The sequence below is a fragment of the Hylobates moloch genome, unplaced genomic scaffold, assembly GCF_009828535.3.
Source record: "Hylobates moloch isolate HMO894 unplaced genomic scaffold, HMol_V3 SCAFFOLD_1, whole genome shotgun sequence".
NCBI classification, from domain to species: domain Eukaryota; kingdom Metazoa; phylum Chordata; class Mammalia; order Primates; family Hylobatidae; genus Hylobates; species Hylobates moloch.
Genome location: NW_026652276.1, coordinates 104,996,477 through 105,009,875, shown reverse-complemented (window position 1 = coordinate 105,009,875; position 13,399 = coordinate 104,996,477). Strand labels below are relative to the sequence as shown.

The window sequence follows — 13,399 nt, the reverse complement described above, 5'->3', positions numbered from 1 at the left end:
TGCCCTTTGACTACTGACTATAAACTTCTCAATCTCCGCATGCAATCTTTCTTTCTTCTTTCTTTCTCTTTCTTTCTTTCTTTCTTTTTCTTTCTTTCTTTCTTTCTTTCTTTATTTCTTCTTTCTTTCTTTCTTTCTTTTCTTCTTTTTTTCCTTTTTTTCTTTCTTGCCTTCCTTAATTTCTTCCTTTTTCTTTTCTCTCTCTTCTTTCCCTTCCTCCCTCCCTTCCTCCCTCCCTCTTTCTCTCTCCGTCCCTCCCTCCCTTTCGCCCTCCTTTCCCTCCCTCCATTCCAACATTTCTTCTTTCTTTCAAGACAGGGTTTTGCTCTATCACCCAGGCTCTAGAACGCAGTGGTGTCTTCATGCCTCACTGCAGCCTCAAACTCCTGGGCTCAAAGGATCTTCCCACCTCAGCCTCCCGAGTAGCTGGACTACAGACGTGCACCACCACAACTGGCTAATTTTTGTTACTTTTGTAGAGATGGGGTCTTGCTATGTTGCCGAGGCTTGTCTCTGACTCCTGGCGTCAAGCTAGCCTCCCACCTCTGCCTCCTAAAGCACTGGGAATATAGGCATGAGTCACCACTCGCAGCCAGCCCTGTTTCATTTTTTTAGGTTGTCTAACTCAGGGTCACCAATTGACAGCCCAGTATTAGACTACTGTCTCTAATTTCCATAATTTTTTTCAGTTGCTTTAATGTAGTTCTTTTAACCTCTGATTCACTTTGATTTATCAAGAAGTTTCTATGTGTTGAGCTTTTTTTTTTTTGAGAGGGAGTATCACTCTGTCTCCCAGGCTGGAGTGCAGTGGTGTAATCTGAGGTCACTGCAACCTCCACCTCCCAAATTCAAGCAATTCTTCTGTCTCAGCCTTCCGAAGTAGCTGGGATTACAGGTGCATGCTACCATGCCCAGATAATTTTTGTATTTTTAGTAGAGACGGGGTTTCACCATGTTTGTCAGGCTGGTCTCAAACTCCTGACCTCAGGTGATCCATCTGCCTCGGCCTCCCAAGCTGTTGGGATTACAGATTACAGGCATAAGCCACTGTGCCCAGCCGCCACATTTTCTTTATTCTTTTTTCCATTGATGGAAGGAAACTTAGGTTGATTCCATACCTTCACTGTTGTGAATAGTTGTCTGCAATTTTTTTTACACTTGTCATCGAGAGATAGAATCTAGTTTCTGGCCAGACGTGGTGGCTCACAGCGGTAATCCCAGCACTTTGGGAGGCTGAGGCGGGTTACCTGGACATGGTGGATTGTGTCTGTAGTCTCAGCTACTCAGGAGGCTGAGGCAGCAAATCACCTGAACCCAGGAGGTGGGGGTTGCAGTGAGCCGAGATCGGGCCACTGCACTCCAGCCTGGGCGACAGAGCAAGATTCCATCTCAAAAAAAAAAAATCTAGTTTTTCTTTCCTCGAATATGAACTTAGTCCCCTGCTTCTATAAGTAGAAAACAGTGGAATTGTTGCACATGATCTACCAAAGTTAGGTCATAAAAGATGACACTGTTTCCACTTGGCTCTCCTTCCTGGGATGGATGCACTTAGAACCCATTCACCATTTTGTGAGAAAGCCCAGGCCATGTACGGAGGTGATGTGTGGGTGTTCCACCAGATAGCCCCAGCTGAGGCCCTAGCTAACAGCCCACATTAACCAGGAGATATTTGAGCAAGGAAACCTTTGAGACTATTCTAACTCCATACTCTTTGAAGGCAACCACATAAGACATACAAAGGCAGAACTGCCTAGGTGAGTCTAGTCAGCCTCCAATGTTGTGAGAAGACTAATAAGCATCATTGTAACTTTATACCATTAAGCTTGGGGTGGTTTGTTACACAGCAATAGATAGCTGATACACAAAGTGATCTTCCAATATGAATATTATGTCACTTCTCCACTTGACAGCATTTAATGATTTAGAATTCAGTGTAAAAGTCAAAACCCAGGCCAGGTGCGGTGGCTCACGCCTGTAATCTCAGCACTTAGGCATAATTGTTATTATGTCTGTAATCTCAGCACAAAGGCATAATTGGATTGTTTGTAAAACAAAGAAAGCACAAATGCTTGAGGTGATGGGCACCCCATTCACCCTGATGTGATTATTACATATTACATGCCTGTGTTAAGACATGTCATGCACCCCATAAATATATACACCTACTGTGTGCCCACAAAAATTAAAAGTAAAGCATTTTGAAATTCCCAATCTTGGCCAGATGTGGTGGCACACACCTGTAATTCCAGTGTTTTTTGAGGCCAGGATGGGAGGATCACTTGAGTACGGGATTTTGAGACTCCCATATAGGCAATATAGCAATACTCCCATCTCTAATAACAATAAGAATATTAGCCAGGCATGGTGAGGCTCATGCCTATAGTCCCAGCTATGCGGGAGGCTGAGATGACAGGATCCCTTGAACCCAGCAGGTTGAGGCTGCAGTGAGCTATGATTGCCCCACTGCACTCCAGCTTGGGTGACAGAGTGAGACCTTGTCTCTTAAAAAAACAAACCAATCCTAGCATGATCTGACCCTGTCTGCCACCCTCTATTCCTTTCCTCTTGCTCATTGCGCATCAGGCATCTGGGCTGCTTTTCTGCTCCTGTAAATGCCAAGTGGTTTCCCTCTTCAGGACCTTTGCACATGCTGTCCCCTGCCCAAAATGGACTTCCCATACCTCCTGCCATAGCTGGATTTTTCTCATGTTTCAGACCTCAGCTCACACATCGCCTCTGCAGAGAAATCCTCCCTCATCCTGTGGAGGGGGAATCATCGTCCTTTTCATTGCCTCATCCTGCCTGGTTCTCTCAAAGCAGATATCACACTCAAAAATCAGCTTGTTATTTATTGAATTCCTTGTCTGTATGTCCTCCTCCCAAACTCACAGTGAATCAGAACAGAGGCTCCCTACAGTAGGAGTCATGTCTTGTTCATTCTTAGAACCTAATATAGTACTTGGCACATAGGCACACAATAAATGTTATTAGAATAAATAAGTATCAAGGGGCCGGGTGTGGTGGCTCACACCTGTAATTCCAGCACTTTGGGAGGCCGAGGCAGGTGAATCACCTCAGGTCAGAGGTTTGAGACCAGCCTGGCCAACATGGTGAAACCTTGTCTCTGCTAAAAATACAAAAATTAGCTGGGCATGGTGGTGCATACCTGTAATCCCAGCTACTCCGGAGGCTGAGGCAGGAGAATGGCTTGAATCTGGGAGGCAGAGGTTGCAGTGAGCCAAGATTGTGCCACTAAACTCCAGCCTGGGTGACAGAGTGAGACTCCATCTCAAAAAAAAAAAAAAAAAAAAGTATCAAGGAAGGGAGATTTTGTGAGTTGCCACCTTTACACAGAAACCCTACTTAACATTGACATTTTCTATCTGATGGTATTTCTATAATAGGAAATTGAATCTGAGCTAATTAAAAGAAAATGAGGCCGGGCACGGTGATTCATGCCTGTAATCCCAACACTTTGGGAGGCTGAAGGGGGAGGATCACTTGAGGGCAGCAGTTTAAGGCCAGCTAGAGAGGCCCCTGTCTCTGCAAAAGTTAACTTTTAAAAAATTAACCAGGTGTGCCTGGCACAGTGACTAACACCTGTAATCCCAGCACTTTGGGAGTCTGAGGCGAGAGGATCACCTGAGTCAGGAGTTCGAAACCAGCCAGGCCAACATGGTGAACCCTGTCTCTACTAAAAATACAAAAATTAGCCAGGTGTGGTGGTGAACACTGGTAGTCCCAGCTGCTTAAGGAGGCTGAGGCAGGAGAATCACTTGAACCCGGGAGGTGGAGTTTTCAGTGGGCCCAAAGCAGGCCATTGCACTCCAGCCTGGACAAGAGTGAAACTCCATCTTGAAAAAAAAAAAAATTAACCAGATGTGGTGGCACGTGCCTGTAGTCCCAGCTCCTCGGGAGGCTGAAGTGAAAGGATCACTTGAGCCCAGGAGATAGAGGCTGCAGTGAGCCATGATTGCCCAACTGCACTCCAGCCTGAGTGAAAGAGCTAGACCTTAATCTCTAAAAACAAAAAACAAAAACCAAAAAAGGCCAGGTGCTGTGGCTCATGCCTGTAATCCCAGCACTTTGGGAGGCCAAGGCAGGTGGATCACCTGAGGTCAGGAGTTCAAGACCAGCCTGGCCAAAATGGTGAAACCTCATCTCTACTAAAAAATACAAAAATTAGCCGGGCATGGTGGCAGACACCTGTAATCCCAGCTACTTGGGAGTCTGAGGCACGAGAATTGCTTGAATCCAGGAGGCAGAGGTTGCAGTGAGCAGAGATCACGCCACTGCACTCCAGCCTTGGTGACAGAGCAGGACTCCTTCTCAAAGAAAAAATAAAAAAACTAAAAAGAACATTTCAGTTGCTTGTCAAGAGACTGGACATGGGGGGCAAGAGTGGGAGCAGGACATCTGGTGAGGAGCTGCCACATCAACATCTTTTGATCACTCCAGGCCACGTTTTGAGTGGGGCCTCTGCTAGAATGTGGTCCAGCCTCAGATGCCTTAATTCTGACACTCAGTGCCAGTGTAGGCCCTGTGAGGTCACACTGTGGAGGCTTCTTGTGAAAGTGTTGGCTCTTCAAAATCAACATCTTGGTTCATTCCTTTGATGCTGGAGACAATGACCTGTCTCTCCTCATATTCTGCTCAAGACTGTTACAGAGTGGGGTGTCTCTTAGTCTAGGAGCTTGGGCTGCTCTGGAGTTTGCACAAATACAAATAATCATCACAGGCTCTCAGGCCACGTGTCTTGGTTATGACCCAAAACAGCCCTTCAGCAGTGGACGTCTACGTAGTGGCAGTTCCAAAACACCTCTTTTAAAAAAATACATATATATATATATATATATATACACACACACACAGAGACAGGGTCTCACTATGTTGCCCAAGCTGGTCTCAAATTCCTGGCCTCAAGAGATCCTCCTGCCTCAGCCTCCCAAAGTGCTGGGATTATAGGTGTGAGCCACTGAGTCTGGCCCTTTTTTGTTGTTGTTGTTTTTAGACAGGGTCTTGCTCTGTCATGCAGGCTGGAATGCAGTGGCATGATTACAGCTCACTGCAGCTTCAAATTCCTGGGCTCAAGTGATCCTCCTGCCTCAGCCTCCTGAGAAGCTGGGACCACAGGCATACACCATCACACCCAGCTAAGTAAAAAAAATTTTTTTTCTGGAGACAAGGTCTTCCAATGTTGACCAGGCTGGTCTTGAACTCCTGATCTAAAGCCATCCTCCTGCCTCCGCCTCCCACCTTGAACTCCTCTTTTCCCAGTTTTGAAAATAAAATTTATACTTTAAGAAGGAGGAAGAAATGGGGAAGATAAAAAAGCCAAGAAGCCAACCAGGCTTGCCTGGATAAACACTACATCCCTTAAATTGGTTTTACTTCAATAATACAACTAATTAAGTGTTGTTGTTTTTTTTAAGTTCCTACTTGGCATGTGAAACAGTTTATTCCTCAGTAAATTTGAATATCAAGTGTCTATTCTGTGATTGAATGAAGCAAGTATTTTACACATGGGAAACCATTGTTAAATGATTGTATTATAGAAAGGGGTGGACGGGACGGGAGCAAGGCAGGGGCGGATGTCACCGTGCCTGTCCCTGTGCTCCCCACCCACCTCCTCTGTCCCTGCTCCCCATGATGCTTGTCAAGGGGCACAGTGCGCTGAAGGAGAGGTTACCAAGTGGCATATCCAGACATTCTTGGCTTCATGGAATCCACTTACTTTGATCTAATTTGTTTACTCATGAAATTCATTCAGTGGGCCAGGCGAGGTGGCTCCCAGCACTTTGGGAGGATGAGGCAGGTAGATCACGAGGTCAGGAGTTTAACACGAGCCTGGCCATGATGGTGAAACTCCACCTCTACTAAAAATACAAAATAGCTGGGCGTGGTGGCAGGCACCTGTAATCCCAGCTACTAGGGTGGCTAAGGCAGAGAATTGCTTGAACCCAGGAGGTGGAGGTTGCAGTGAGCTGAGATCTCGCCACTGCACTCCAGCCTGGGCGACAGAGCGAGACTCCATCTCAAAAAACAAAAACAAACAAACAACAACAACAAAAAACAAATTCATTAAACGTTGACATCAGCGGCTTCTGAATGTCTTGTTTTTTTTTTTTGAGATGGAGTTTAGCTCTTGTTGCCCAGGCTGGAGTGCAATGGCGCAATCTCGGCTCACCGCAACCTCCTGCCTCAGCCTCCCGCGTAGCTGGGATCACAGGCATGTGCCACTATGCCCGGCTCATTTTGTATTTTTAGTAGAGACGGGGTTTCTCCATGTTGATCAGGCTGGTCTCGAACTCCTGACCTCAGGTGATCCACCCACCTCGGCCTCCCGAAGTGCTGGGATTACAGGCATGAGCCATCATGCCCGGCCAGCAGCTTCTGAATATTTAAGCCAATTGTTAAACATAATCATGTTACTGGATTCTTAAAACAAGCTAGAGGCTGGGTGCAGTAGCTCACACCTGTAATCCTAACACTTTGGGAGGCTGAGGCGGATCACCTGTGGTCAGGAGTTCGAGACCAGCCTGGCCAACATGGCGAAACTCCATCTTTACTGAAAAAAATACAAAAAAATTAGCTGGGCATACAAAAAAATTAGCTGGGCATGGTGGCAGGCACCTGAATCCCAGCTACTTGGGAGGCTGAGGCAGGAGAATCGCTAGAACCTGGGAGTCGGAGGTTGCAGAAAGCCAAGATCGCACCACTGCACTCCAACCTGGGTGATACAGCAAGACTTCATCTCAGAAAAAAACAAAACCAAAACAAGCTAGAGACGGGTTTGTTTTAGCTTCATTTTGAAATTGTGAAGACAGGCAGTGAGAGTGAGTGGGTTGTCCAAATTCAGGCAGCAAGCTGGAGACCACACGGTCCCTGGCCCTTTGCAGCCAGTGTGTGTGGGCCGACTGTGTAGTCATGTGCACTCCCAAAGGAGACCTGGGAGTGTTCTTTGGTTTTCCCTGACCTTTGCCACCAGATCTGCTTACTTGCAAGTCCTGTTGGTTGTACCCCTCCCAGCCTTTCCCCGTCTTCCTCCTTTTTATCTTGGTCATTGTTTCAAACCAGCTGGAATAATATCTGGCCCAGATTACTCCAATAGTTCCTAGTTGGGAGTCCTCTAAACTTTTTTGTTTAAACAATGATGGCCGAACAGGTGGCTCATGCCTGTAATCCAAGCACTCTGGGAGGCTGAGGCAGGAGGATCACTTGAGGCCAAAAATTCAAGAGCAGCTTGGGCAACAGAGTGAGACCCCATTTCTACAAAAAAAAATTTTAAACTTAGCTGAGTGAAGGAAATGTATACAGTGGTCCATTTCCAAGACAAAGTGCCTTAAATCAACTTAGACCAGTAGACTACAGAAGAAAACAGGATACAGTAGGCTCCTGCTTGGACAGCCAATGCCTGCTTGTCACCCCCCACCGCCAACCCCCTTAGTTACCCTCACCTGAACCAAAGAAGTTTAGTCTAAGATGAAAGTTTACTAGCCGCAAAATAGCTCTTGTTGTCTGTTCTTATCAGCCTGCCCAGCTGCTTAAGTCATAAGTCAAATACTTGAAGAGCCCCTGAGCTAACTAGGATTGCAATGCATTGTGGGCTGCAACAAAACGCAGCAGGACAACCCTAAAGAAAACACCTAAAGCCCCTACCCAACAACCAATAGGCAATGTCCGGGAAGATTGCAACCCCATAATACACAGCCTATGAGGAACTGGGGGAGGTACCTGTGCACTAGCGGATAAATTGCTTGTTGAAACTGTGCTGGGTGTGCCTGCTGCCAGACACCCAATATTACAAGAGCATCATTAAGTCTCACTTTTGCTGTTCTCCAGGTCTCTGAGTCCATTCTTTGGGTTTGGAGGGGTGAGTTTGTTTCTCATAATGGGGAATAAAAATCAAACATTCCCTTGGGGGCAAATATTGGTATCTAGGTGGGTTATAGCTGAAGATGTTCTGTCATTCTGATATGCTCTAGAGGGTTATATGACCTTGTCCCCACAAAGTTGGTGACATAATACTAACACAGGGAACAAGGGAAAAAAGAGGTTATGCTGAAGCTGATTTAATTGCTACTTGGAAGTTGCAGCAGTTGAGTTAGACTTCATGAGGAAATAGGACTTAAGATAGCTGAGCTCTTAATCAGGTTGTGATTTCCCAGGTAGGGGGACTGGGTGTACGAGCATCTGGAAGAAGAAAGTGAAGAGAATGAAACGAGGGAGGAGAAAGGCACCGTATATCAGGGAGCAGTAAGGCCACATTGTGGCAGCAGAATAGCACAGACATTTATTATTTATTGTTTTAGATGGAGTCTCGCTCTGTCACCAAGGCTGGAGTGCAATGGTGCTATCTTGGCTCACTGCAACCTCCGCCTCCCAGGTTCAAGTGATTCTCCTGCCTCAGCCTCCCGAGTAGCTGGGATTACATGTGTGTGCCACCACACCTGGCTAATTTTTGTATTTTTATTGGAGATGGCGTTTCACCATGTCGGCCAGGCTGGTCTCCAACCCCTGATATCAGGTGATCCACCCTTCTTGGCCTCCCAAAGTGCTGGGATTACAGGTGTGAGCCGCCATGCCCGGCCAGCTTAGACATTTAGATGTAATGTTAGGCATTGGAGAATTAAACGTTTTGGAGCGAATGAGTGACTTAAAACAGTGTTAAACACAAGATTGATCTAACAGCAGTATTCTTTTAATTTTTTTTTTTTTTTTTTTTTGAGAGATTCTCCCTTGTCGCCCAGGCTGGAGTGCAGTAGCATGATCTTGGCTCACTGCAACCTCCGCTACCCAGGTTCAAGCAATTCTCCTGCCTCAACCTCCCGAGTAACTGGGATTACAGGCGCACAACACTATGCCTGGCTAATTAAAAAAAGTTTTTTTGTAGAGACTTATGTTGCCCAGGCTGGACATACTCATTTTAAATGGAAGGGGACAGGGCTAGGGGAGTGGAGTGCAGAGGACATTAGAGTCAGGCTTGTGCCTGGGCCCGGCTAGATGCCAAGTCACCCGTGGCACTAGGTGGGGGACCTTGTGTAAGTGACCTTACCTGGTCAAGCCTGTTTCCTGATCTGTAGAACAGTATGTATGTCAGAAGGCTCTTTGGAGGATTAGTAATTCACCAAGTATTTTACTTGGTTTCTTTCTTTTTTTTCAGATGGAGTCTCGCTCTGTCACCCAGGCTGGAGTGCAGTGGTGTGATCTCGGCTCACTGCAAGCTCCGCCTCCTGGGTTCACGCCATTCTCCTGCCTCAGCCTCCCAAGTAGCTGGGACTACAGGCGCCCGCCACCACGCCCAGCTGATTTTTTGTATTTTTAGTAGAGATGGGTTTTCACCGTGTTAGCCAGGATGGTCTCCATCTCCTGTCCTTGTGATCCGCCCACCTCGGCCTCCCAAAGTGCTGGGATTACAGGCATGAGTCACTGCGCCCGGCCTTACTTGGTTTCTAGAAAGTGCCAGACAGTTTGCTAGGTGCCAAAAGTACAACAGACAAGAAAAAACATAGTCTTGGAACTCCAGGAACTTGCTGGTGTAGGAGACAGATAATAAAAAAGGCAACAAACAGAAGAATCACTGCAAAGTGTGACCATGAAGAAGGCAAGCAGCGGGAGAATTACCTTTTAATTTAAGAGGCCAGGGAAAATCTCTCTCAGGAAGTGAGGCTTACTGAGACCACAGAATTGAGAAGGAGCCTATCAGACAAAGAACAAAGGGAGCTGGGCACAGTGGCTCACGCCTGTAATCCCAGCACTTTGGGAGGCTGAGGAGGGAGGATCATTTGAGATTGGGAGTTTAAGACCAGCCTGGCGAACATGGTGAAACCCTGTCTCTACTAAAAATACAAAAATTAGCCGGGCGTGGTGGCACATGCCTGTAATTTCAGCTACCCGGGAGGCTAAGGCAGGAAAATTGCTTGAACCCGGGAGGCGGAGGTTGCAGTGAGCCGAGATTGTGCTACTGCAGGCCAGCTGGGTGACAGAGCAAGACTTCATCTTAAATAGCCAAAGGGAAGAACATTCCAGAGAGAGGACATAGATATGTAGAGAGAGACAGGAAGAACTTGCTATGTTCTGAAAATAAAGATACTTCTAGAGCATAAGCGGTGAGGTTGGGAGGCCTGCGATGAGATGGAGAGGAGGACCCTGCTGGCCCTGGCAGGAGTCTGGACTCTTTTAAGTGAAATGGAAGCCACTGAAATGTTTCAGGTGGGGAGGGTCCTGTCCAGATGTGCATTCTAAAAACTCTTATTCTGCTGTGATCCAAGAAATACATTGAAGGTAGGATCAAAGATCTTGGATGCGAATGGAAAAAGGGAGGAAAAGGGTGAAATCAAGTGTGACTCTTCAGTTTCTGGCTCAAGTGACAGTAGAAAATTCTGCAATTACTGATATGGATATGACCTAAATGGATAGTACAAGTTTTGGGGCGGAGATGATGGGATAACATGTTATATACGGTTTTCATGCCTGGCACATATGTGAACACACGCAATATGGGAATTATTACTACTATCTGGACATCCTGTGTTTCATAACAAAGGCTTCTAGAAAACAAGTGAAAATAGTAACTTCCATGTCCTTAAATACAGTCTGCAAGCATGAAATAGAATAGGATTCTCAAAGTGGATGGCAATAGGTTCTCTCTGAAATAAATTACAAAAAACTTCACTACAAAATGGTAATGCAGGCCAAACACCGTGGCTCACACCTGTAATTTTAGTACTTTGGGAGGCTGAGGCAGAAGGATCGTTTGAGCCTAGGCTGGGGAATGTAACGAGACCCTGCCTCTACCCACCACCCCCTCCAAAAAAAAGGTGGTGGCTCCAGGGGAGTATCTACAATACAGCCAACCAAGGACACTTTGGTTTATCACATCAGCATCTGATAAGGTCTGTGCTTCTCTGAAATCACATTAATGAAAACGTGTAAATACCAGAATGCTTCACACTGAAAGCTTTTATTTTGAAAAATAAAATACAAAAGTCATTAAGTTGTAAATGTATAATGGTAATTTCCCAACTTCTCAGAAACAATACAATGAATTAAATAATTAAGATATTTAATATTATTCACATCAATACACTTAAACAGGCACACGTGTTCTACAAAACATTAGAACATGTACAGACAACCTATTTCAAAAGGAGACTGCCCAAGTCTGCTTACAGGATCCCATTTTAAAACCCTCTCCTTGAAAACAAACATCATAATCTGGTAAGAAAAGAGGACAAGAGGAGTTTTAACAGGAAACACATGTTCCTTCTGGGCTCCTTACTGCAGGGCTGTGCATGAAATCGGGATCAAGAGCTCTTTGCTCAGGAGGCAGATCCCTCACGAGGCCCAAAGCTGTGTGGACACCTCCATCCTCTCAGTGGGAGGAAACTGGCAAATGCACAGGTGGCGCAGCCAAGGTGCAGACGCTCCACCAAGCTTGGCAGGGGACAGCCAGTCCTAGGAATTTCCCTTCTGCTGAAAAGGCAGCAATCTTTCCTAGGGCGAACAAACAATGTGGTTACAGGTGTGGAGTCCTGGTGTGTTCTCCCTGTGTCTTCATCTCTTCCTTCCGAGCTACAGGCCTAGACAAGCCAGGTGGTTGGGGAGGTTCCTGCAGGTCAGGGGCCAGGAGGATGGATGTTGAGAGCAGCTGCCTCAGGAAGACTGCCTGGGAGGCACACGCACCCTCACTCTGGTGCTTTCAGATGCATGCAAGTAGCTGCTGGGTGCAAAGCAAGCAGATGGTGGCCAAAACCAGGGCTGCTCCTGCCCATTTCTAAATAACTTACTGTCATCTGCTATTGTTGCTACTGTGGGGGCACTGTCAGGGGCATCAGATGTCCAGGGGTCAGCACCATGATTCCTCGTGTGAAGAAATAGGTCCTAAGGTTCTTAAAGTGTCCAGGGGTCAAGACCCTGATTCCTCCTTATATGAAGAAATGGGTCCTAAGGTTCTTTAAGTGTCCAGGGGTCAGCACCCTGATTCCTCCTCACGTGAAGAAATGGATCCTAAGGTTCTTTAAAGGAAGCTCCAGAGAACACAGAGACTGTTATTGAAATGCCAAAGGGACCCAAAAGATAAGAAAGATAGTATCCATCCTAAGGGCTTTGCTGTGTCCCCAGTTCTCCTGAGTCCTCCTCACTACGGGTTGGCCCCTCCCAGCCTACACACACAAGCAAGGGTGAAATGCTGCAGAGGCAAATGCTGATGCGGTCCATCCTACGACACGCTGGTAAAGAAATGAGGCCTTGTGTGTGTTTGGTGGGGCGGGCAGGGAGATTACCTATGAAGTTTGAAAGCATTTTGTATAAACAAAATTAGCCAAGGCCTGATAACTGCTGTTAAATATGCAGACCCACAGGACATAAGACTAACATTCAGCATTTGCTCCTCAGCAAAAAGGAAACCTGAATCCTAGAACCTGTCAATATTAGCAGCTTGCTGCCATCTGGGATTCTGACATGACGGAGAAGCGTCCATGTGCTTCTTATGTCTATAATCCATCAACGCACCGCAAGTCACATTCAACCTGTTTTCTCACTAGTAAAACAGGAATACTACCAGCCTGCCAGAGTGGTTTAAGAACTGAATACACTTTTATATATGGATGTATATATAATTTAGTGTATCTGTTATATATATATCATCTTATATATATGCAAATAAAATGCTTGGTATTTTATGCCTGGTATGGAGTATGCACAATACATCATTATATAAAGTAAAAATAAAAACAAAGGACAGCAAGTAAACTATGAGAAAAAATCACTATCAATATCAGATTTTATTTTTATTAATTAATTAATTTATTTATTTATTTTTGAGACTCGCTCTGTCACCCAGGCTAGAGTGCAGTGGTGCAATCTCGGCTCACTGCAACGTCTCCGCCTCCTGGCTTCAAGCAATTCTCTTGCCTCAGCCTCCCGAGTGGCTGGGACTATACGAGCCCACCACCACGCCCAGCCAATTTTTTTTTTTTTCTTTTTTTGAGATGAAGTCTCACTCTTGTCACCCAGGCTGGAGTGCAATGGCACGATTTCGGCTCACTGCAACCTCCGCCTCCTGGGTTCAAGTGATTTTCCTGCCTCAGCCTCCCAAGTAGCTGGGATTACAGGCCCCTGCCACCACACCCAGCTAATTTTTGTATTTTTAGTAGAGACGAGGTTTCACTATGTTGGCCAGGCTGGTCTCGACCTCCTGACCTTGTGATCTGCCCACCTTGGCCTCCCAAAGTGCTGGGATTACAGGCGTGAGCCACCGCGCCCAGCCAATATCAGATTTTTTTTAAAGGCTGTTCAAGTTCCAACTGATCAAAGGCTTTGCAATATCATTTGGAGCAAAACTGATCTTAAGAAAGTTTGGGTGGATAAGCAGAGACTGAAAGTCTGGGAAAAGGGT

General features: G+C 46.1%; 1 protein-coding gene across 4 annotated transcripts in view; it reads right to left on the bottom strand.

Annotated features, from left to right (window-relative positions):
* TPST1 (tyrosylprotein sulfotransferase 1) overlaps nt 1-13,399 on the bottom strand; it is a 194,574-nt gene that overhangs the window by 28,956 nt on the left and 152,219 nt on the right. Inside the window, exon 6 of one of the 4 annotated variants that reach the window (XM_032757331.2) lies at nt 10,944-11,496. The exons of 1 other annotated variant lie outside the window; for it this stretch is intronic. The gene's annotated coding sequence lies outside the window, so the exon portion shown is untranslated. 2 more of the 4 variants (XM_058444308.1, XM_058444309.1) reach the window with 2 other exon arrangements.